The sequence below is a fragment of the Pecten maximus genome, chromosome 19 (assembly GCF_902652985.1).
Source record: "Pecten maximus chromosome 19, xPecMax1.1, whole genome shotgun sequence".
NCBI classification, from domain to species: Eukaryota; Metazoa; Mollusca; class Bivalvia; order Pectinida; family Pectinidae; genus Pecten; species Pecten maximus.
The window spans coordinates 28731660-28758342 of NC_047033.1; the positions used below are offsets into that span (position 1 = coordinate 28731660).

Below are 26683 nucleotides of genomic sequence, written 5' to 3' on the forward strand. Positions count from 1 at the left end.
TTTCTGTCTATTTAAATTAAGCATTTCTAAAATAAAACATGTTTCGGTACATTTCGTCCCTTTGTAAAGATTGATGGCAGATTAGAAATAATCTGGCTTCATTGATAATAGGGGTAATAAAATTATTTTTTTTCTCTTCTTTGGTGGATACTTTATTAAAGTGAATATATCATACATGCATGCATGCATACATACATACATACATACATACATACATACATACATACATACATACATACATACATACATACATACATACATACATACATACATGCATCTGTACATGCATACATGCTGTACTGGTCAATACATACATACATACATACATACATACATACATACATACATACATACATACATACATACATACATACAATGTACATACATACATGCATCTGTACATGCATACATGCTGTACTGGTCAGTCTTGTCCAGGGCTAAAGCACGGGTCAGAATAGATCTTACTCCTCTGCCTCCAAAGGTAGTCTGACTATACATATACACGTGTACTAATGGACCAATATTTCTGTCTATTTAAATTAAGCATTTCTAAAATAAAACATGTTTCCTTCTGAACTTTTCCTGGACCATCTGTAGTCGGGTTCCTTGAAATTTAATTTAAATGTGAAATATAATGAAAGGTATTTTTACGGGGAGAAGACAAACATACCTCAGATCTCTTAATATCATGGCTTATTAATACTTTTTACTTCTCGACATGTTTGGCGATGCTACTGTATCTATCAGAAACTTCCAATCACAATGTTGGAGCAGTGATGTTCAACACCTACGTAAACGTTTATGTATAAAGTTTTTGTAACCACCGTTGGAATGATCATTAGTCAAAACCATTCCTTTTTACTCTGAGTCATTTAGGAATGACTTGTTAATTGTTTTATTTCTGATCAAACTAACAGTTAGTAAATTAAATAATGATATTGTATATTGAAATATGAAACCAGATATTTGAAGAAAGGGGGCGAGTCTTTGGATTTGGCCAGTCTTAAAAAACAATATTAGACCGTTTACAACAGAATGTTCTATTATTGTATTTACTATCATTTTCTTCCTTAACGATTTTGCTGATATCCAGATGATTCAAGAAAAGTCTGTCGAAACACTTGCCGGTAATTAAACTGGAATTGTTAATAGATACACCGAATTTTAATGTGACAAGGTATACTTAGTAGTATTGTGTCGATCGAATGCACCTGCAGGAGTTATCGCTCTTGTGAACTTTCAACCCACATTGTTTTGAATTCACTGAAACGGAGGACGAGGTCTATGTACTGTGGCCTATGTTGCGGCATTGTGCCGCGTAAGTAGATTTAAATGACCATTTTAAACTACAGTCAAACCTCGTTAACTCGAAGTCGTCGGGATTGTGAAAAAACTTCGAGTTATCCGAGTCTTCCAGTTAACCGAGTTTCATGGTAGACGTGTTGGTATATTATATCTATAAAAATCATTTACATACACCAGAGACCTATAGGATAGGTCTTTGCATAAAAACGCACCTTAACAGAAACACGCCTATTTGATTCCAAATACTAATTATAACAAAATCGTATTTATTATTTATGCTAGACACGACATTTCTAAAAAGTAAATTATATATGATACAATACTATCATATCGTTTTGAAATCAAGTAAGCCAGTATATTTGTGATTTGGAGTCGTGTCCGACATGCCATTTCTAAGTGAGTGAAAGACGAGAAGATTAACACAAAATTACATCACTTTAAAATCTATTTAAATAATTTCTATCGTGGTACAAAAATTATATTATCGTTAAAAATCATAAAAAACCAATATACGAAGTCTGCGGCAAATAATACATACACAAATGTATCGGCACAGATCACGTGTTGACAAGTGCAGTAGCCCTATGGTGGCTCGTTAGGGCCAAGTATCAAATCTCGCATTCTCGCACTCTCGACCTTAGGTCGAAAACGCGACAATGCGAAAATGCGACGGCGATGGAGCGAAAACGCGAGAATGCGAAAGAGCGAAAACGCGAGATTGCGAAAACTCGACGGCGAGAATGCGAAAACGCGACGGCGAAAACGCGAGATTAATCTCGCACTCTCGCCGTCGCGATTTCGCTCCCTCGCCGTCGCGTTTTCGCATTCTCGCGTTTTCGACCTTAACAGCCGTCCTCGCACTCTCGCGCTCTCGCCCCCTCGCGTAAAAGACATTTTACATCACTAGCTAGTGGATACTGCATATATTTGGCCTACTTGCCTTATACTACTGGTATTCCAAATTTATGTAATAATTGAAAAACAAATCCCCAAATATATCATCCATGGTATCTCTGTTTTCATTAAAATTAAACATATAATATTAATCCTTGAATTTACTGTAGAACGTTTGAATCGTTAGCTTATTACTTCAGATAATTGAGGCTCATCTTGTAAATCGAAGGTACATTGTAGCATATAAAACAGTTAGGCCTATGTATGTGTCAGTGTATCAGACCTATTAAACATTTTTTTCTGGATGTCGATCCTACTCACCTCCATCACCCACAGACATACACACAACAAGCCTGTCATGGTGAGGTTATATCTATTACCTGGCTTCCTTACGCGAGGGAGCGAGAGTGCGAGAGTGCGAGGGTGGCCGTTAAGGTCTAATCTCGCATTCTCGCACTCTCGACCTTAGGTCGAAAACGCGAGAAGGCGAAAACTCAACGGCGAGAATGCGAAATCGCGACGGCGAGAGTGCGAGATTAATCTCGCGTTTTCGCATTCTCGCCGTCGCGTTTTCGCAATCTCGCGTTTTCGCTCTTTCGCTCTTTCGCATTCTCGCGTTTTCGCTCCCTCGCCGTCGCGTTTTCGCATTCTCGCGTTTTCAACCTAAGGTCGAGAGTGCGAGAATGCGAGATTTGATACTTGGCCCTAACGAGCCACCATAAGTAGCAGCAGGAAATGCACAGTTTGTCATAGTTCGATCAGAAACGAAGTCCTGGAATTAATTAACACGTTATCCGGCCATAGTTGTGATTTCAGGTGTGTCGGATAGTTCCGCCTGAACGTACATGGTCACCTAGACAGCGCTACAGAGGCGCTAGCTTGGGTGTAACTTGGGTATAATTATCGCACTGCTTTAATCATCAAAGGGATTATGTGAGTTCTGTTTGTCAACATCAATACTGTTGGATCTTAATAAAGACGGGGTTTACAGTAAAAATAGTCAGATATGTTAAAGGTAATTCAATAACAAAACGAAATTGTAAACAATTTAACCAAGACGTACGATGAGTATTTTGTTGACACATTTTGTTTAAAAATGAAAATGATGTTTCAACTTCGGGATAACCGGTACATTTTACATAGGTTTTATAATATCGCGACCAATATTTTACTTCGGAATAACCGAGTTTTTCGAATTATCAGAATTTTTATTACAAAGAAAAAGAAGGATTTTTGCCGGGACCGGAGTAATACTCCGAGTTGAACGGGGTTTTCGAGTTATCCGAGTTCGAGTTAACGAAGTTTGACTGTATTATATTCTATCAAGTTCAAAAGTGAAAGTAGATGGCATCGTAAAAGGTAGATTGTGTGTTATTTACCAGTTGGCCAGACGATGAACTCCTTCATCATATTCCATTATGGCGATGATGACTCGGGCCTTAGTCCTGGCGATACTACTGACAGTGACATCGAAACGGTCTGCGGCCCTGCTCATGATAGACCGGCACTTTACCAGTGCCATGAATAAGATCTATTAAGATTTCAAAACATCCAGGGACAATCAAATATGCTGGATAGTGTCTGATAGGGTCGGAAGTCTATAGTGATAATAATTTATTTGTTAGTTAATCGCATATCATTCTGGCTGTACATCTTTGTTGAAATTTGAAACTTTGAATATGCTTGATTGCATTATCATGCCAGCAGATTTATAAATAAAAAAAATGAAATTAAAAAAAAAAAAAAAAAATTCAAAACAACTCCTGGTCATTCTGAAATGAGAATGAAACTCCTGTTCATCATAATATTTGACAATAGTCAGTACATAAACAGAAATTCGGGTACGTTCGTTTCTTATATTACAAACCGCTGCTGCTGTTTCTACAGTATCGTCATCGTCCTCGTTGAAAAACGACAAAAACGTTAAGGACGCTGACGCAATCATTATTATGTCCGCCATGTTGGATTTCGCGTGCGCAGAACGTGATTGGAACGTCATGTACCATTTAGCGAACCCGTTCCTAGTTGGCACAACCAGAACGTTCCGCTAAATGGAACACGCTGCTAGTTTGCAGATCAACCCGTGCCTTTAACCTTCCCGATAGGCTCCACTTCATCCACTGTTGTCTGTTTCTTTCAGTGATGAATGAGATCACTTTCTTGATTGGGTTGTCTGCAAAGATGGGATTTCTTCTTAGAACTTCTGCTTGAACGGTTGTGTCAGTCGTCCCTTTCTCATTTGTTTGCATCTCGATTTCCTTGCCTTGAGTTTCATCCTTGTCGGCGTGACAACCTCTTCTAATGCCGACCGAACCCATCTTACTTGGACATGTGTGGTGGTAGTCGAGTCATCCATAAATCCTCGAATTTGACGATTGGAAGATTACTGATACTGGCCTGGGCCTCCTGGTTTCCCGTCCTGCTACCTTGATGACAAGATTCATGCCCATGGCAAATAAAATGACTCATATGGTCCTACTTCTTTGGAGTCGATCGGCCCTCTCTGCCTTCTGCCAACATGGTGGTATTGTGGCAAGGAAATCCGCTATAATCAATATATAGGGATGGATTCTGTTAAACTTCTTCAGGTCCGACTTTTAAATATGTATGTTTTTAGCTCACCTGGTCCGAAGGGCCAAGCTGAGCTTATGCCATACCGTGGCGTCCGTCGTCCGTCCGTCCGTCCGTCAACAATTGACTTATTTGACTTCTTCTTCATAACCGCTGATCAGAATTTGAACTAATTTGGTCAGAAGCATCCCTATGGGTAGGGGACTCAAAATTGTACAAATGATGGAGCTGACCCCCTGGGGGCCTCTGGGGTGGGGCCAAAAGGGGTCAATTTGGAGGTATTAATATAAACGACTTCTTCTCTGAAACCAAGCAATGGCTATCGCTCATATTTGCCAGGTAACATCACTATGGGGTGGGGATTCAAAATTGTAAAAATGAAGGGGACTGACCCCCAGGGGCCTGAGGGGCGGGGCCAAATGTGGTCAATTTGGCTATATTGATATAAACGACTTCTTCTCTGAAACCAAGCAATGGCTATCGCTTATATTTGCCTGGTAGCATCATTATGGGGTGGGGATTCAATATTGTACAAATGATGGGGCTGACCCCCCAGGGGCCTGAGGGGCGGGGCCAAAAGGGGTCAGTTTTGCAAAATTGAAATAAACGACTTCTGCTCTGAAACTAAGCAATGGATTTCGCTCATATTTCCCGGGTAGCATCCCTATGGGATGGGGATTCAAAATTGTACAAATAATCTCTTTCTGTGTGTCTGTGTATCTCTGTCTCTGTCTGTCTGTCTGTCTGTCTGTCTGTCTGTCTGTCTGTCTGTCTGTCTGTCTGTCTGTCTGTCTCTCTCTCTCTCAGTAATATATGTCATCTTGTTCATAATAAAATTGTACAAACTCGATCTTGACTTTGGAAAGGGCTTCTTGTAAGTTGGAAAACTTGTGCCCAATCCTGTTGTATATATGGATAATGGGTCATCAGAGAGCAAGCCATTTATATGGCTCTATATATATGTCCTGCGGGTAGAGCTTAAGGCCTATGCTACCACCAAAATGAAACAAAATACTGTATTTTAAATTGTTTTTCTCTGTATTGATATAGTTTGCTAAACCTACCCGCAATGTGCCGAGGTTGTATAATTTCTATACAAGAGAGTATTAATTACCGGTAAAACATGCGACTGGTAACGATCCCTTCCTGGTGGCACTGGTACACAATATCATGTTGTTGTTTTTACTTTAATAAATACAACTTGCATGTAGATTGTTTTGATAGTTTTTTTTTACATGCGACATGCTATTCAAACAGATGACCATTGCTTAAGAATAAATATTGTATTCACATGTTTTGTTCGATATTTTGTATGTATATTTTTTTTCGGTCCAAATACATGTAACACCTAAGCATGTACACGTGTGTACCTCGATTGCGGAAATAGATGTTCGACTGATTTTGTACATATTTACCGGTTAATAAAACTGCACTCTATCAATTTTATATAACCCCAGTGGTGCTAATTTCTGCTACATAAATCCTGGTACATTGTTCACATAAACGGCCTATGAATTATGCAGGTGAAAATGATATGGTCGGCCTACCGTGATTTGCAACTATTCATGGTACGGTGTCTCGTTTCCTAAATGTATATTATTAATGAATATCTCTTAATGTTGTATGTGTTTCATGAGTCTTTCTAAATGTGTGTTTTCTTCTGTCATTCATTTAGTACCCATTAATATTGTGTTTAAACATTACACGTTTGTTTTATTTTAACTCGCATCGCGCGCATTTGTCGGAAACGAGACACCTCAGACCGTAGGAGCTACACAAAGCTGAGCTCGCTCAACCGGAAATAAGCAAGCCACCATTCCGATATCGAACACTGTGTATTGTTCTGTAGGTCTGCTCTCTTGCAGGTGTATATTTATAACTCGTCGCGCGAATTATTAAAGTGTCGTGATCTGAAAGGCCTGGTTGAAAACCTCTACAAAGGTGAGTAACTTTGATTCGACGTAAGATTTACAAAATAGGAGGCCTTCTCGCCACTCGTGACGTTTTGATCGAAATCCGGATCAAGTCATTTTGACCAGTGTGTTTTTAATAAGCTAAAATACATCTCCAGATTTCAAAGGATTGTCATTAACGTCATAATTTTTATCTCATAGGGATCACGACCTGGCTAAAAAATGCCATAGATCAGTCGACTCGTAAACAAAATCACCTGTGTTGCTTTCATGGTGGGCTCTAATTAGAGTCACGTGCAGTTAATTAGCAGAGTGACCTATTGGCATAAGACAAAATAAGTGATCGTATTTTAGCAAGAATATTTTCTGTCTGTAGTCTGCCTTAAATCCCATCATTAAGCATGTCAGATTAAATTAATATATTATTTTTACCATCAAACTACAAGTTTTTATGTATACGGCCAACTGATAACGAATCACACTTGTCAATAGAAACAGTAGATCTGGTTCCTTTCAAGTGTCTGATTATTCATATGTATATAAACATTTTTTTTAATTCACATTTACTTTTTATTCGATGGTTATTATAATCATAGTCCAAGAAATATTGTTAGATTTCTCAAAATTACAAAAAATAAACCAAGAAGAATTGTGGAAAAAATTCTATGCTTTTGTTTCGTGTACGTAGTTGAATCAAACAGGATTTGGGTGAATGCTGGGACAATCAGTGTAATGTATATTTGTATCAGAAATGATTTGGTTAGAGTATTGGCCTGCATAACCTAATTATGGATCAGGTGAAAAACTGAGGAGCTTAGTTCAAAGTTCTTTACCCATGGTGCACTGTATTTCTCTTGAAACTGAGAACGGACCGGTCTGTACTGTAATGGTTGTGTCATTTGACATGACACTTTATAAGTCTGCATGGCATGCGACAAGCCTTATAAATGTTGTTTAGTGAAGTATCCACCAGCTACTACAAGGAAACACATACCTCAGGAGGAGTGTAGTAGAACTGGAATTGGCTGAATGATGGGTGTTTGTCTAAAATTTACAGAACCATGTACATGTAGTTCTTAAAGCCACTAGTGTTGGTTCACAGAACCGTGTAGTTCTTTAAAGCCCGTAGTGTTGGTTCACAGAACCGTGTAGTTCTTTAAAGCCCCTAGTATTGGTTTACAGAACCGTATAGTTCTTTAAAGCCCGTAGTGTTGGTTCACAGAACCGTGTAGTTCTTAAAAGCCCATAGTGTTGGTTCACAGAAATGTGTAGTTCTTAAAGCCCACTGGTGACACTGTATGCCTATCTGTAGCCTGTCAACTTTATATTCAATCTACACGTTTATATAGCTTGGATGTTCTGTTAGGTGCCTTCGGCAGTATGCTTCGGTGAGGTAGCACTATAAATTCGGCATCAGTTCTGCACTTTCACAGAAAGACTATATATAAACACTATCATATACTGCACCCTCCAAAAGCACACAGTGATGTCAAAGTGATGTCATATTGATGTCATAGTGATGTCAAAGTTATGTCATAGTGATGTCATAGTGATGTCAAAGTGATGTCATAGTGATGCCATGGTGATGTCATAGTGATGTCATAGTGATGTCAAAGTGATGGCATAGTGATATCATAGTGATGTTACAGTTGTCATAGTGATGTCACAGAAATGTAAGTGGTGTCAGCGATGTCACATTGATATCAAAGTGATGCCATAGTGATGTCATAGTGATGTTTCGGATGTCATAGATGTCACAGAAATGTAAGTGGTGTCACAGCGATGTCACATTGATATCACAGTAATGTCATGGTGATGTCCTAATGATGCTGATGATGTCATAGTAATGTCAGTGATGTCAGTGAAGTCACAATCTTACAAACGTGAATTTATAAGGTCTCTGATATGGTGTAAGGGACGTACTATGTGATGTCACTGTGCATTGATCATGAAGCAAAACATGTTAAACTTCCAATATATATATATATTAAGTTTTATTTCTGGTTATATTGATTATTTTCACTGATTTTCTTGCCTTTATAACTGGGTGTGTATAACAGCTTCATTCTCAATCCAATTATATATAATTAGCGCTCAGCATTTTGGGAGTGGGACTAGTTCACCTGATGTCAGTATAATGTACTGTGGATGGCATGCGGTGGGCCTCTCGCATGATGTTCAGTGATGTAGTCACCAACTACTACAAGTAGACCCCACATCAAAATGACCATAGCTGTTCACGGAGCGATAAACCCAGCAAATGAGCAATTTTTTCCCATAAGAATCGACAACACCATTTCTAAAATTTTGATGAACCCAATATTGTATACAAGTAGTATAGGTATCCAAATATTGAGGGAGGAAAATCATGAGAACAATCTCGGTCAAATACTTGAGCCCTTAAATCACTTTTAGTGTATATTTTCTTTCTGGATTTCTAATAGAGGACTTGTCTAGATTTCATCACATTGCATACACCAATGTGGTAAGTAAAGCAGCGTATTTTGTCTGCAGTGACGTCTATTTTGTCACCAATAAATACCTGTGTCAGACAATGTCAGAAATGTGGCAGATATTTCGCCAACACCTGTCTACACACAATAGACATTTTTGTCTCGCCTGCGATGAAAAGGTGCAAACGCGAGGCTTGATGTTACTTCAACTTTTAGTATAGATTCAGATTTGTTGAACGCATACCGTATTTGACCTAATACGGTATCTATCAGGGATTGCATTGAAGCTATCCCAATAGCCTTTTGAAGCATAGAAAATTGAAAGGATCCCATTTTACCTGGAAGCGCCATTCAAATTATTCACAGTGATCATGACCTCATTTTATCTGAAAAGAACCCCATTTATGAAAAGCCCATGCAGGGCAAATTAACCCTGTCTATAAATGAGTTCATTCTGCCTATTACAATATACTCTATATCAATTACCTTCGTGTGTTTTAAAGTTAAAAAGCTTATAAAAATGTGTATATATATATATACATATAGTTTAAGATATCTAGCCAAGTTTAAAAAAATTTTGGACACATTTTACTATCAATTTATCTATAAATTTCTTTCATTTCATCGTTTTTCAAATCTCCTGTAAATTTTAACGGTTTTCATTATAGTTGAACTGTGATTGATCACAGAAAAGTAATTATTAGCTATTAATTAGTCCTAGTCAGAGGTAAAACAACTAATTAATATCTATAATTGATTAGTCTTAGATAACAGGGCTTTTTCTCACTGGTTTGGGATGTGGCTTTTTGTCTCTTTTTGGGAAGAAAATTCGCGAATTGGGAAAGATTTTTGCAGGAGTAAACTTCAAATTTCGGGAATTTGGCTTTAAAATGAAATAATTCCAACTGGGAATGGAGCCCATTAATGGCCCCAAAAAGCCCCCAGAAAAAGCCGTGACCAATATAAAATAATATCAGTTGGGAATGGGATCCATAAAATATAATCAGCCCCAAAAGGCGACAGAAAAAGCCCTGCTTGACTAGAGTATCAATATGGACATTGTAACAAAAAGTTTGGGTGATCGAAGCATTGATATTAAAGCAATATCCTAGAGCTGAGTTTGTACATGTACAGTGATATTAAAACGGAAGAGCACTGAACTGATCAATCTTGTATCTACAAAATAAAAATAAATAACAAGTGTAAACACGATTTCTATGTGTACATTATAGCTCCGGGTATATTTGATTAAAAGATATTATTGTTCCTGATTCATGACTGACACGTCACACAGAGATGTACTTCTGTCACCACTATTTACACATTCTATTTGATTTACAATACATGTTTGTTCAGATTTTCGATCCATTGAAAGTTTTGAAAAAAATTGTGTTTGACGCGTGCGAGGAATTGTCTGTGTAATGCTGATTGTTCAATCAACCATCAGAAAAAGGCGGAACAGAGGTAAAACAACTTATCATTGATTAGTCCTAGTTAGCGGTAAAACATCTAATTATTGATTAGTCCAAGTCAAAGGTAAAACATCTAATTATTGATTAGTCCAAGTCAGAGGTAAAACGACTAATTATTGATTAGTCCAAGTCAGAGGTAAAACGTCTAATTATTGATTAGTCCAAGTCAGAGGTAAAACGTCTAATCATTGATTAGTCCAAGTCAGAGGTAAAATGTCTAATCATTTATTAGACCAAGTCAGAGGTGAAACATCTAATTATTGATTAGTCCAAGTCAGAGGTAAAACGACTAAATCACTGATTAGTCCTAGTAAGAGGTAAAACATCTAATTATTGATTAGTCCAAGTCAGAGGTAAAACGTCTAATTATTGATTAGTCCAAGTCAAAGGTAAAACGTCAAATTATTGATTAGTCCAAGTCAAAGGTAAAATGTCTTATTATTGATTAGTCCAAGTCAGAGGTAAAATGTCTGATTATTGATTAGTCCAAGTCAGAGGTAAAACATATAATCATTGATTAGTCCAAGTCAGAGGTAAAATGTCTAATCATTGATTAGTCCAAGTCAGAGGTAAAACATCTAATCATTGATTAGTCCAAGTCAGAGGTAAAATGTCTAATCATTGATTAGTCCAAGTCAGAGGTAAAACATCTAATCATTGATTAGTCCAAGTCAGAGGTAAAACGTCTAACCATTGATTAGTCCAAGTCAGAGGTAAAACATCTAATCATTGATTAGTCCTAGTCAGAGGTAAAACGTCTAATCATTGATTAGTCCAAGTCAGAGGTAAAATGTCTAATTATTGATTAGTCCAAGTCAGAGGTGAAACATCTAATTATTGATTAGTCCAAGTCAAAGGTAAAACGTCAAATTATTGATTAGTCCAAGTCAAAGGTAAAATGTCTTATTATTGATTAGTCCAAGTCAGAGGTAAAACGTCTAATTATTGATTAGTCCAAGTCAGAGGTAAAACATATAATCATTGATTAGTCCAAGTCAGAGGTAAAATGTCTAATCATTGATTAGTCCAAGTCAGAGGTAAAACATCTAATCATTGATTAGTCCAAGTCAGAGGTAAAACGACTAAATCATTGATTAGTCCTAGTCAGAGGTAAAATGTCTAATTATTGATTAGTCCAAGTCAGAGGTAAAACGTCTAATCATTGATTAGTCCAAGTCAGAGGTAAAATGTCTAATCATTGATTAGTCCAAGTCGGAGGTAAAACATCTAATCATTGATTTGTCCTAGTCAGGGGTAAAACGTCTAATTATTAATTAGTCCAAGTCAGAGGTGAAACAACTTATCATTGATTAGTCCAAGTCAGAGGTAAAACATCTAATTATTGATTAGTCCAAGTCAGAGGTAAAACGTCTAATTATTGATTAGTCCTAGTCAGGGGTAAAACGTCTAATTATTAATTAGTCCAAGTCAGAGGTGAAACAACTTATCATTGATTAGTCCAAGTCAGAGGTAAAACATCTAATTATTGATTAGTCCTAGTCAGAGGTAAAACGTCTAATTATTGATTAGTCCAAGTCAGAGGTAAAACGTCTAATTATTGATTAGTCCAAGTCAGAGGTAAAACGTCTAATTATTGATTAGTCCAAGTCGGAGGTAAAACATCTAATTATTGATTAGTCCAAGTCAGAGGTAAAACGACTAATCATTGATTAGTCCAAGTCAGAGGTAAAACATCTAATTATTGATTAGTCCAAGTCAAAGGTAAAATGTCTAATCATTGATTAGTCCAAGTCAGAGGTAAAACGACTAAATCATTGATTAGTCCAAGTCAGAGGTAAAACGTCTAATCATTTATTAGTCCAAGTCAGAGGTAAAACGTCTAATTATTGATTAGTCCAAGTCAGAGGTAAAACGACTAAATCATTGATTAGTCCAAGTCAGAGGTAAAACGTCTAATCATTAATTAGTCCAAGTCAGAGGTAAAACGTCTAATCATTGATTAGTCCAAGTCAGAGGTAAAACGTCTAATCATTGATTAGACCAAGTCAGAGGTAAAACGTCTAATCATTGATTAGTCCAAGTCAGAGGTAAAACGTCTAATTATTGATTAGTCCAAGTCAGAGGTAAAACGTCTAATTATTGATTAGTCCAAGTCAGAGGTAAAACGACTAAATCATTGATTAGTCCAAGTCAGAGGTAAAACATATAATTATTGATTAGTCCAAGTCAGAGGTAAAACATATAATTATTGATTAGTCTAAGTCAGAGGTAAAACATCTAATTATTAATTAGTCCTAGTCAGAGGTAAAACGTCTAATCATTGATTAGTCCAAGTCAGAGGTAAAACATCTAATCATTGATTAGTCCTAGTCAGAGGTAAAACATCTAATTATTGATTAGTCCAAGTCAGAGGTAAAACATCTTATTATTGATTAGACCAAGTCAGAGGTAAAACGACTAAATCATTGATTAGTCCTAGTCAGAGGTAAAACGTCTAATTATTGATTAGTCCAAGTCAGAGGTAAAATGTCTAATTATTGATTAGTCCAAGTCGGAGGTAAAACATCTTATCATTGATTAGTCCAAGTCAGAGGTAAAACGTCTAATTATTGATTAGTCCAAGTCAGAGGTAAAACATCTAATTATTGATTAGTCCAAGTCAGAGGTAAAACATCTAATTATTGATTTTATGAGAATTGTCAATTACTCCATAGAGTATTTTTTACCTGTTGGAATATATTTCGACTTCGTCAGCGGAATGTTTCGCTGAAATGCGGTCAGCTCTTTGTAGTCACATACAGATGGACAATCACGTGACACTAGGAGAGAATCGTACACAGCCGGTAGGTCCACCCCCTCATCTCTATTCAGTCAGGCTTGTCATTGTTTAATAGCTTCGAATTCTTTGACTCGCCTTTTTATGTGTAGTTCTTCAGGATTTTAGTATTGGTGTGATTGATGGTATGACCCGTGTGTATACAATGTTCATGGATTGCTGGATTGGTTCACGATTGGTGTTCTTTTGATGTCTAGTGATCTGCCTGTTCCCCCACCCTTAATGTCTTCCTCACATTCAGATATAAATTTGATGTGTTTATCTATCTTGTTTAGGTGGTATGAGAACTGGTCTATATATGGTGTTCATTGAGTTTGGTCAATGATATCATCTACATATCGGAACCAAATTGATGGTGTCAAGCATTTGGTAGTTGGATGCTGAAAAATGTTAACAAATTTTGGAGATATCCCGATCCTGATTATTTGTATTTTATATAGAATTTTAGCTGTAGGGACTGGATTTTCACTTCAAGTTATAAGAAGGTCTTTGCGTTGTCAGAGTATAAGATAAAAACGCTTGACAGAGTTGATAGCTAGAGCTTTTTAGGTCACCTGAGACGAAGACGGGGGGGGGGGGGGGGGGGGGGGGGGGCCAAAAAGGGTCAAATTAACTAAAACTTCAAAAGTCTTCTTCTCTACTCTCATATTTGGTAGAATCAAAACCTCTCCATAGATGGAAGGGTCTTATATGGTGCTTTACCAAAACTGTGAATTTCATGACCCTGGGGTCTCACGTTTGCCCCTGGGTAGGGGGTAAACTTTACTATAGTTTATATAGGAAAATCACATTTTTGACTAATATTTGTTGGATTTGTATTGGAACTCATTCTAACCTGGTCAACATTATCAGCATGGGATAACAGTTTGATGGAATGCACATATTGGCCCTGACTGACTCCCAGGGGCTGAGGGGCGGGGCTAAAAAGGGTCAAATTGACTGAAATTTCAAAAATCTTCTTCTCAATACCTATATAAGATAGAATCAAATACTTTTCATAGAAGGAAGAGTTTTATGGTGTTTTAATCAAATTGTGAATTTCATGACCCTGGGGTCTCACGTTTGCCCCTCGGGAGAGGAGGGTTAACTTTGCTATAGTTTATATAGGGAATTCATATTTTTGACAATCATTTGTTTTATTTCTATTGGAATAAATTCTGACTTTCTTAAAATTATCAGCATTGGATGACAGCTTAATGATATATGCACATGTTGGCCCTGACTGACCCCAAGGACTGATGGGTGGGGCCAAAAAGGGTCAATTAAATTAACTGAAATATTTCAAATCTCAGGTGACCGTTAAGGCCTGTTGGGCCTCTTGTTAATAGTTACCTCCCCTGTTGCCGGCAAACATGTGAACATACATGTACAGCAACTGATTTAAATATTCAAAAGTTACAAAAAAAGAAACTCTTGCTATTGTAAAAGCTATTAAAAATGAAAAAAAATAAAATAAAATAAAAAAAAAAAATAAAAAAAAAATTAAAAATGGATAATAAGCAAAAGGGCATCTTGTTATTATTTACCGTAACTTGTTTAATGATAAAACGAATTCCATGGAACAAGATGAAATCATAGTTTGTTCAGAAACTTGTCACTGGATATTAAAATAGGTTGAGCAAAATTCATGGATTTTCTGTTACCTCGTAAAACGCAGAAATTGGTATGAAGCTTGTTCATCTACAGTAAGTTTTAATTTTGTATTTCTTAGGCAAAACGGTAGTTGTTTCTCTAAGTACAAAAATTAATGGGGTGATCGGTTCACCTTGACAACAGAGAGACTTTATGATTAAATACTTAAAATTGTACCTTTCAAAGATATACATCTGTAATTATACTGAGTAGATGCTTCACACTTCAATGAATTCTTATTATTCATCAGGTGTTGTGGGTATTTCGTCAAATGAGTAGCAGGGCATCCAGTTGACCCTTGACTTTTAGCAATTTCAGAAGTCAAATCACTATTTCTGAGAAATCTGAAGGGTCAAAACATATGTCAAATAGACATGTCCCTTCAAACCCAAGAGTCAGATCTCAATTTGGGGAGTCAAAAACATACTCTCAAGGGTCTACTGGATGCCGAGTAGGTCCCACTCTATAGCCCTTTTTGCATTTTTCCACACTTCAATATCTTGGTGCTTGTGTTTGAGTGTACATGGAAACATTCCCCAGTCACTTAGCGCGACGTTTGGTGTGGAGATTTGATAAATATCTCCAGAGTCACTCAGCGTGACATCTGAGGTTTGGTGTGGAGGTTTGGTGTGGAGATACTGCGCAGTCTTACCTAAACATTCTCCCGAGTCACTCAGCGTGACGTCTGAGGTTTGGTGTGGAGATACTTTGCAGTCTAACCTAAACATTCTCCCGAGTCACTCAGCGTGACGTCTGAGGTTTGGTGTGGAGATACTGTGCAGTCTTACCTTAAACATTCTCCAGAGTCACTCAGCGTGACATCTGAGGTTTGATGTGGAGATATACTGCCGAGTCTTACCTAAACATTCTCCAGAGTCACTCAGCGTGACATCTGAGGTTTGGTGTGGAGGTTTGGTGTGGAGGTTTGGTGTGGAGATACTGCGCAGTCTTACCTAAACATCCTCCCGAGTCACTCAGTGTGACGTCTGAGGTTTGGTGTGGAGGTTTGGTGTGGAAGTTTGGTGTGGAGATACTGCGGAGTCTTACCTAAACATTCACCCGAGTCACTCAGCGTGTCGTCTGAGGTTTGGTGTGGATGTTTGGTGTGGAGATACTGCGGAGTCTTACCTAAACATTCACCCGAGTCACTCAGCGTGTCGTCTGAGGTTTGGTGTGGATGTTTGGTGTGGAGATACTGCTGAGTCTTACCTAAACATTCTCCAGAATCACTCAGCGTGTTGTCTGAGGTTTGGTGGGGAGATATACTGCAGAGTCTTACCTAAACATTCTCCAGAATCACTCAGTGTGTCGTCTGACGTTTGGTGTGGAGATATACTGCCGAGTCACTCAGTGTGTCGTCTGAGGTTTGATGTGGAGATGTACTGCCGAGTCACTCAGTGTGTCGTCTGAGGTTTGATGCGGAGATATACTACCGAGTCACTCAGTGTGTCGTCTGAGGTTTAGTGGGGAGATATACTGCAGAGTCTTACCTAAACATTCTCCAGAATCACTCAGCGTGTCGTCTGAGGTTTGGTGTGGAGATATACTGCCGAGTCACTCTGCGGTCGTCTGACGTTTGGTGTGGAGATGTACTGCCGAGTCTTATACCTAAACATTCTCCAATCGCTCAGAGCATCGATCGTCTGATGTTTGATGTGGAGTTTTAAGTTCATCAACAGAGGCTAGGTAAAATGAAAATTTTTTTTTTATAATATGTAGTGGAAACCTCTTTTAAGTTCCTCTATTTGGGAAAACTTTTACAATTCAGACTGATCAGATATATTAGCCCTTTGATACTATACTTCTCACTTCATGATCATGAGTATTTGAGATAATGAATTATTTATATAAAAACTTTTACTGTCGGGACTGAAACTTTACTTTGACTTATGAAGGTCATGGAAGGTATATTTTATAAAAAAAATATTACTATCGGGGCTGAAGTTTTACTTTGAGTTATGAAGGTCGCGTACGTCATGGAAGGTATATTTTATAAAAAAAACTTTAACTGTCAGGGCTGAAGTTTTACTTCGAGATTTGAAAGTCTTGTAGTCAGAATTTGAAATATATAGAAGTGCCATAGTATGACCAGGTATGCTCATCCTCAGAAAGGTTTTCATATGTATTTCTTAGGGAAAATGGCAGTTTTTTCTCCAGTATAAAAATTCATGGCACGATCGGTTCACCTTGCATTGACAACGGGAGACTTCATGATGAAACACTATAGCTAGTCTCTGGTAATTATACGGAGTAGATGGTTCATGCCCCAGTGAATTGTTGTAATTCATCGGGTGTTTTGGATATTTCATAAATGGGGTAGGTCCTAATTTATAGTCCGAGGTTTGAATATGGATCTGTGTTAGTGGGATTGTTAAGTCACCTGGGACGAAGTCTCAAGTGATCTATTCTAAATGCCTTTTGTCCGTTGTCGTGCATCATTCTTTCATAAACAATTGACATTTTCGACTTCTTCTCAATAACTTATAGCCTAAGGACCTGACATTAGGCCTATAGCATGCTGGGGTGGAGGGCTTTCAAGATTTTTCAAATGAGGGACTTCATTCAAGGTCACATGGGTCAAATAGGCTAAAACCTTTTAACGATAATTTCTTGATAGCCAAGAGACCTGATGTTAGGCAAATAGTATGCCTGAATGAAGGGCTAAAAAATTTATTGACTTGAATAAACCTAGCCTACTCAGATGTTTGAATAAAAAGGTAATTAGCATAGTATCTGTAGAAATGACAGAGATCAACTTCAAAGTAACTGTTGAGCTAGGTGAATGATACAGGTCCATTGAACCTCTTTTCAGTATATATTATGTGGCCGAGAGGCTGTCCTTAAATGACCATAAAGCTATTGATAGGACGTTAATGATCAAAAACCTAATTAAGCGAAGGAGAAGAACATGGCTCAGCGAAGGAGAAGAACACGGCTCGCGGAAAATGGACCAGGCCGTGTTGCTTTACTGTGACTTGTATACATACAAGGAGTTTAAATATCAATTATGTAGACACCAGGTGAGAGAAGCAGGTCCTTTAGGACTGTTATTGACAAAGATTTGGCAACTCATCAAACACACCACGGTATTGTTACCTAATACAATAGAAGCTCTCGGAGAGTGGTCATCTATTATAGATACTGTAAGGAGAACCATTTTTACCATCACAGTAATGTTTCTGTTAGTGGTTTAATGTCTGTACCATACAAACATCTGGCTGGTACGTATATCTAGAACTTTATTTGACTAACTTGTTTTTTTGTCTCGTGTCTCTTTATAGCATTCAGCACGAAGTGACACTATGGTTAAAATTTTGTCGTATATGTAGATGGGTATACATACTAGACCATATACATGTATAGAAAATATATATTAAAAAATTACGAAATATATGTCAATAAATACAAAATTATTTCATTAGTAATTATAAGTAATAACAACGGTATATGGTCCAATATATTTACTGGATCTTATATATAACAAACAGATGTTTCCTGCATGTGTATACTACGAACTAGAAATAGATAATTTGTCATGTAGTTATGGAAATATAACAACAGTACAGACTATAAGTAAATTGTCAAATTTTTGAGGTGATCTGACCTATATCAAGACACAGGTAAATTACAAATGATCACATGCAGACATAGAACTTCAAACAGTCACACAAGTTTAATATCATTATGTTTGTGTTAATGATGCCTTTGGTTGATAATTAATTTGATGAAGGCCTGTTGTAACTAATGATCCCTTCGGTTGATAATTAATTTAATGAAGGCCTGTTGTAACTAATGATCCCTTTGGTTGATAATTAATTTGATGAAGGCCTATTGTAACTAATTAGAAAACATCTTAGGTGCTGAACAGGTGGTACAAAAGATAATAGCCAAATGTCTTTCCGCCATATAATTCACAAGGGAGGTAACTGTAAAATCAAGTTGAACTGAAGAATTTGGAATAGTATTGGTTATATAAAATATTGATACAGTATAACCCAAATAGTATTGGTTAAATGAAATATTGATACAGTATAACCCAAATAGTATTGGTTAAATGAAATATTGATACAGTATAACCCAAATAGTATTGGTTATATAAAATATTGATACAGTATATAACCAAAATAGTATTGGTTATATAAAATATTGATACAGTATAACCAAAATAGTATTGGTTATATAAAATATTGATACAGTATAACCAAAATAGTATTGGTTATATAAAATATTGATACAGTATAACCAAAATAGTATTGGTTATATAAAATATTGATATACAGTATAACCAATAATTATATGTACATGCATGTGTACAAGTGAAAGATCCATCTTCGATTTCCTTCTAATGACAATTTGTTACAGAATATCCGCCTTCTAATGAAATAAATCAATTATTAACACATACATGTAGATACAGATAACAAATTACACAACCACAGTTAGGGTAGAAGAGTTTTATGACGTCATCTTTTAACAGTATAAGCTTTAAGACGGGCAATGTAGATCACCTGCATGGGGCAAGTGAGCTTATTCCTGCAGCGCACATTGTTTGTAGGGCTGTCAATTTAAACTGCATCAATTGTACATCTTGTATATGTATAACACAATATAATGTATATCTTAATGGAGGGAAAGGATTGTCTACAGATGAATCAGTATCTTAGAAAAAAATAGAATAATATCTGTTAAATAACGGTATTGGGCCGAAATAAGGGTGTACATGGTGCTGAAATAAGGGTGTACATGGTGCCCAAACAAGGGTATACATGGTGCCCAAATAAGGGTATGCATGGTGCCCAAATAAGGGTATGCATGGTGCCCAAATAAGGGTATGCATGATGCCCAAATAAGGGTATGCATGATGCCCAAATAAGGGTATGCATGGTGCCCAAATAAGGGTATACATGGTGCCCAAATAAGGATATACATGGTGCCCAAATAAGGGTATGCATGATGCCCATATAAGGGTATACATGGTGCCCAAATAAGGGTATACATGGTGCCCAAATAAGGATATACATGGTGCCCAAATAAGGATATACATGGTGCCCAAATAAGGATATACATGGTGCCCAAATAAGGGGGGGGGGGGGGGTCCTGGGGTTGTTGTGAAGTTTTTGAATTATACAGAAAACAGGAAATATAAACTAAGAACTGAAGAGCTTTTTGATATAAAAACACAAACAGGAAGAAAATCGAGGATGATACTCAAACCTCTATTTGGGCATATATATCCTGCCCTTTTAATAGGCTGAAGTGATCATGAATTACCCACTAGATCGGTATGCATATTATTATGAAGAAAAATATTTCACATGTACGCATGTACAGGGGCTTTAGAATTGAATAACTGACCCCTCCCTCTGTCAGTGGACATCCCACAACTACTGATGACCCCTCCCTCTATTAGTGGACATCCCACAATTACTGACCCCTCCCTCTATCAGTGGACATCTCACAATTACTGACCCCTCCCTCTAATAGTGGACATCTCATAACAACTGACCCCTCCCTCTATTAGTGGACATCCCACAATTACTGACCCCTCCCTCTATCAGTGGACATCCCACAATTACTAACCCCTCCCTCTATCAGTGGACATCTCACAACTACTGACCCCTCCCTCTATCAGTGGACATCCCACAATTACTGTCCCCTCCCTCTATCAGTGGACATCTCACAACTACTGACCCCTCCCTCTATCAGTGGACATCCCACAATTACTGACCCCTCCCTCTATCAGTGGACATCTCACAACTACTGACCCTCCCTCTAATAGTGGACATCTCATAACTACTGACCCCTCCCTCTATCAGTGGACATCTCACAATTACTGACCCCTCCCTCTATCAGTGGACATCTCACAATTACTAACCCCTCCCTCTATCAGTTGACATCACACAATTACTGACCCCTCCCTCTGTCAGTGGACATCTCACAATTACTGACCCCTCCCTCTATCAGCGGACATCTCACAATTACTAACCCCTCCCTCTATCAGTTGACATCACACACTTACTGACCCCCTCCCTCTGTCAGTGGACACCACACAATTACTGACCCCTCCCTCTGTCAGTGGACACCACACAACTACTGACCCCTCCCTCTATCAGTGGACATCTCACAACTACTGACCCCTCCCTCTACCAGTGGACATCTCACAATTACTTACCCCTCCCTCTATCAGTGGACATCTCACAACTACTGACCCCTCCCTCTAATAGTGGACATCTCATAACTACTGACCCCTCCCTCTATCAGTGGACATCTCATAACTACTGACCCCTCCCTCTATCAGTGGACATCCCACAATTACTGACCCCTCCCTCTATCAGTGGACATCTCACAACCACTGACCCCTCCCTCTATCAGTGGACATCTCACAATTACTGACCCCTCCCTCTATCAGTGGACATCCCACAATTACTGACCCCTCCCTCTATCAGTGGACATCTCATAACTACTGACCCCTCCCTCTATCAGTGGACATCCCACAATTACTGACCCCTCCCTCTATCAGTGGACATCTCACAATTACTGACCCCTCCCTCTATCAGTGGACATCTCACAATTACTGACCCCTCCCTCTATCAGTGGACATCCCACAATTACTGACCCCTCCCTCTATCAGTGGACATCTCATAACTACTGACCCCTCCCTCTATCAGTGGACTTCACACAATTACTGACCCCTCCCTCTATCAGTGGACATCTCACAAGTCTATTGACCCCTCCCTTTATCTCCAATTTTGCACAAAACAAAGGTACTGTATACAGTTGAGCCTGTATTAGCGGTCACCCAACGAACTGATAGAAACTGGCAGCTAAGATAGGTATATATAGCTGCGCGTGCATTGAAACTTATTTCACCAGAAAATGCAAAAAAAAAAAAAAAAAAAAATATTGCTTCTGAAAAAAAATCTCCAATTGTAGTTTGTTTGCTACATTTCATATTAAGTTTGTTACTGTTGAGACTAGGTTGCATGATAATGCTTATTCCTGTGTATACTCCACTAGTGTGAAGGGTCCGAGTGTGAAGATTATCGGAAACAAATCATGTGGTGTTCAATAATAAAATCTGGTCATATGATCATCCGGCTGTCTACCTCCGGACACAATGACCTCTCGACATGGGATGAGAGATATCTATTCAATTCAATTCAAAAATTATTTTATTATTCCAAATATATACAAATACATGTTCAATATACATACAATCAATAAACCTAATTATATTAGAAATTTAAATATTATTTATGTATATTATTATCATTTGTTAAGTTTTATTTTAAATATTTATATATATGAAATAATAGGATCAGACAACAGGATTACCCTATATAAGTCTAAAATATATAAAATATCTACAATGGCCAGATTTCTGTGACAACCGGCCGCGTTAGACAGATGACCACTTATATAATTATTTAAGGTTTAGTATACTATTTAGTATAGTATTTTCGATCGAGCGGATCACAGACTTGCCGCATAACGGTTCCCCGGAGGTGGCCACTTACTGAAGGTGACACATAGGTTTGACTGTATTTCCTCCCATGTTAAAAGTTATGACAGCATGTTTTCATGTGGTGTTGTCAACAGATTTTAAAATATCCTGCTTAAGAGATGGCCATAGCTCGAACTAGAAACTTCGCGTATTAAAAGTTACGACAGCATGTTTTCATGTGGTGTTGTCAACAGATTTTAAAATAGCCTGCTTAAGAGATGACCATAGCTCGAACTAGAAACTTCGCGTATTAAAAGTTATGACAGCATGTTTTCATGTGGTGTTGTCAACAGATTTTAAAATATCCTGCTTAAGAGATGGCCATAGCTCGAACTAGAAACTTCGCGTATTAAAAGTTACGACAGCATGTTTTCATGTGGTGTTGTCAACAGATTTTAAAATATCCTGCTTAAGAGATGGTCATGGCTCGAACTAGAAACTTCTAAAGTCTTTTTAAGTGGACCCCCTATCTCTAGGATTGTGCCCGGGGATATAGATCTGTAATAAACTTGCCATTGAAACAAACACTGGTGTGTGTGTTGAATCAGGAAGGATATGTAAGTGTATAGGGTTTGTATATATAGATTTAATGTATATCAAACTTTACATTGTATGTATATAGATAAAGTTGCTATGATTTAGGATGGTGTTTGTACAGTCAAGAGTAGGAAGGGAAATTTAGTACAAGTACGATATATATATTCATTGATAAACGTAGCTGGGGTTGATTTAAGGAGCAAAATATATGCAAATTTCATGATCGGTGTGCTTAAAAATTCAGTTAAAACAAGTTGGTGTAACTATAGGAGGAAGATGAATTTATTGATGGAGAATGAAAATCAGATAGTACATAAATCGATATTAATTAGAAGTCAGAGAATTTGTCTATGATGTAATATTATATAATTGATAGATATTAGAAGTCAGAGAATTTGTCTATGACGTTATATTATATAACTGATAGATATTAGAAGTCAGAGAATTTGTCTATGACGTAATATTATATAATTGATAGATATTAGAAGTCAGAGAATTTGTCTATGACGTAATATTATATAATTGATAGATATTAGAAGTCAGAATTTGTCTATGACGTCATATTATATAATTGATAGATATTAGAAGTCAGAGAATTTGTCTATGACGTAATATTATATAATTGATAGATATTAGAAGTCGGAGAATTTGTCTATGACGTTATATTATATAATTGATAGATATTAGAAGTCTGAGAATTGTGCTTCAACATCAATAGATATTAGAAGCCCAAGAATTAAAGTGTACCCAGAACGAAAAAAAACGATATTTAAATATGTTATTTCATGTAACCACCAAAGAAAAATGTCACAAACCGCATCAAAATTGATTGACTGCTACCGAGATATCGCACATCGAAGTACGCAATTTGCACCTGTCAGTTGACTTCTAGTCAGCATATCTGTCAGTTACACTGATTATGAACTCTTCAGTCTATGACGTCACAGGTTTAACGGAGTAACTATAATGGTGGCCAGCAGTATAGATGACAGTGTGAACAGTAGCAACATAGACATGTCTTAATGTGATCTGGACACGATTCCTGAAGTTGATGACTTTGGGGAATATTGCCGACAACAAGATGGAAACCAGCCATATCATTTTGAGCCTTTAAGAAAATTATCTCTTAGTGAAATGGATTCTGAAAAATGTCTACCAGGGACATATATCTGTACGTCCCTAGTTGACCAATAAATGTATATTTGTTATATGTTTACAATTTCTTATAGTGTTGGGAATCGGTTGAATTTTTGTGATCAATCATCACTTGTCTGTAACCGATCGATGATCGATTAAAATTAATTAATTTCCAAATGTATATTTTGTATTCATGATCATGTCTCAATATTTTGTGAAATGCTTTCAACAACAATTTCAGTAACTAATAACTGTTATACCTATATAGCTACATGTATACTATCTTCCTGTGTGTCTATTTGTATCTGTTTAAAATTTCATCAGCCCTATGGTATAGTTAACTGCAGTCTGTAACGAAAAGACCGACAGTACACTTTATGACGAGGTATAAAAGGAACTCAAGCATATTTATTCGATTGTTGGTCACTATCGCATTTCTCCGACTTGGATGGATTTAAATTTGGTAGGGATAAACAGCTCCATTTGCATTTTCAATTTTGTTGTCAATATATACTAGTACTGATTTAGGTATCTGACCCTTTGAAAGCATCCAATATTAATGCGCTACGTATGTATCATCAATATGATCAGAATCCATTCTGATAAATAATGAATACTTTCAGTTATAATACAGAAAAATTGCAAGTAATAACTGAAATAGGATACTGTTTACATATATACATAAACTGTCCCCTAATTATTAAGTTAAAACATGTCAACTGATGTTTTTGATAATATGAATAGTATATTAACCTCCATTTTAGCTTTATCAAATATTACGAAAATTTGACAAGTCAGAAAATTTATTTCCTTGGTAAGGAATATTTAACATATAACTTCAGATTAAAAATAAATTCAGGAGTTTAAAACTTTCACCGAAGCACATACTCAAATTCATGTTATATCAGAACTCAAATTCATGTTATATCAGAACTCAAATTCATGTTATATCAGAACTCAAATTCATGTTATATCGGAACTCAAATTCATGTTATATCACATACTCAAATTCATGTTATATCACATACTCAAATTCATGTTATATCGGAACTCAAATTCATGTTATATCAGAACTCAAATTCATGTTATATCAGAACTCAAATTCATGTTATATCAGAACTCAAATTCATGTTATATCGGAACTCAAATTCATGTTATATCACATACTCAAATTCATGTTATATCACATACTCAAATTCATGTTATATCGGAACTCAAATTCATGTTATATCGGAACTCAAATTCATGTTATATCAGAACTCAAATTCATGTTATATCAGAACTCAAATTCATGTTATATCAGAACTGTTTAATAATCCATAAAAATATTGCCAATAGTAAACATAAGAACAACAGATGTGCAAATGCTTCGTAGCATGCAAGTGTGTGACCTGATATGCGCACACGTATCACCGCACAAGGGAGCTGTCGTTAACTTGTGTTTATTGCTGGGTTTGAAGACGATTGGGAACGTAATTTCGCACGGTCACCCATATTACTTCTTTAATTTTGTTGGTGAAATATAGTTTCCAGGCTGCCATTTTATAGACAAACAATATCCTAAACTAAGACTAAGCCCAATGCAATGATTAAAATAATTGGAAAATGTCAATTTACCTCCATTTTTGCTTTGAATAATGACCGCTCCCTACGGAGGTAATGTAAACAAGGCGGTGAAAATGACGGGGTGTCTGCAGGTCAACGCTGTTATTAGTTATACTTTATTGGGTTTGTATTCAGTTTTGATTATAATCTGATCAAATAATATTTTTCTAAAGTATTTGCAAATTCACATCCAAATCAACCCAGTCGGATAACAGCAAAAATGTTTTCAAGATCATCATCATCCACAGATGCCACAGAGTTAGTTTCTCATTATATGATGGCATTTCTTTTTTTTTCTGTAATTGGCAAACCTTCACCATGATCCTCATGATTTGCAGACAGACAAATCATTGTGATTCCCTGTTGGAGATCCTTTCTCTTTCTTTGAGTCCACATTGTCCATTTTTTTTGTCCAGAAAAGTATCATTTGTTTCACACTAGTAGTTTGAAGAGTTATTGAACCATCTGGTGTAACAGCCGGTAAATCTACATCTTCTTGCACCTCATAGTCTAAAGTTTTCATAACAATATTTGAATAAACATTTATCTTATTTTCCTAGAAAGATTCCCGTTCCTTCGAATTCAGTGACTACATTGTATGTCACCAGTGCTGTAAACTGCTGTCACAAGTGTCCTTCAATTTAACCACCTCCGTCCCTGGTTTCAAATGACACAAACCAGTCGGCTGTATTTCTGTCCTATGATGTAAACGTGTATAATGGCCGTTACACTTTTGTTTCTGTAAAAAGGTATACGTAATGGCCATTACAATTAATGCTAATCTCTTAAAAGATTTTTTGGTCACCTGAGTGAAGCTCTGTGACTTTTTCCGATTCGCCTTTGTCGTTGTGCGTCATCCGTCA

At 37.0% G+C, this 26683-nt stretch overlaps 1 protein-coding gene across 3 annotated transcripts in view; it reads left to right on the top strand.

Annotated features, from left to right (window-relative positions):
- The first annotated feature begins 6564 nt into the window (after positions 1–6564).
- LOC117317713 (alpha-1,6-mannosylglycoprotein 6-beta-N-acetylglucosaminyltransferase A-like) overlaps positions 6565–26683 on the top strand; it is a 100863-nt gene continuing 80744 nt past the window's right edge. For all 3 annotated transcript variants that reach the window (XM_033872602.1, XM_033872604.1, XM_033872603.1), the window contains exon 1: positions 6565–6711. The gene's annotated coding sequence lies outside the window, so the exon portion shown is untranslated. The remainder of the gene's footprint in view (positions 6712–26683) is intronic.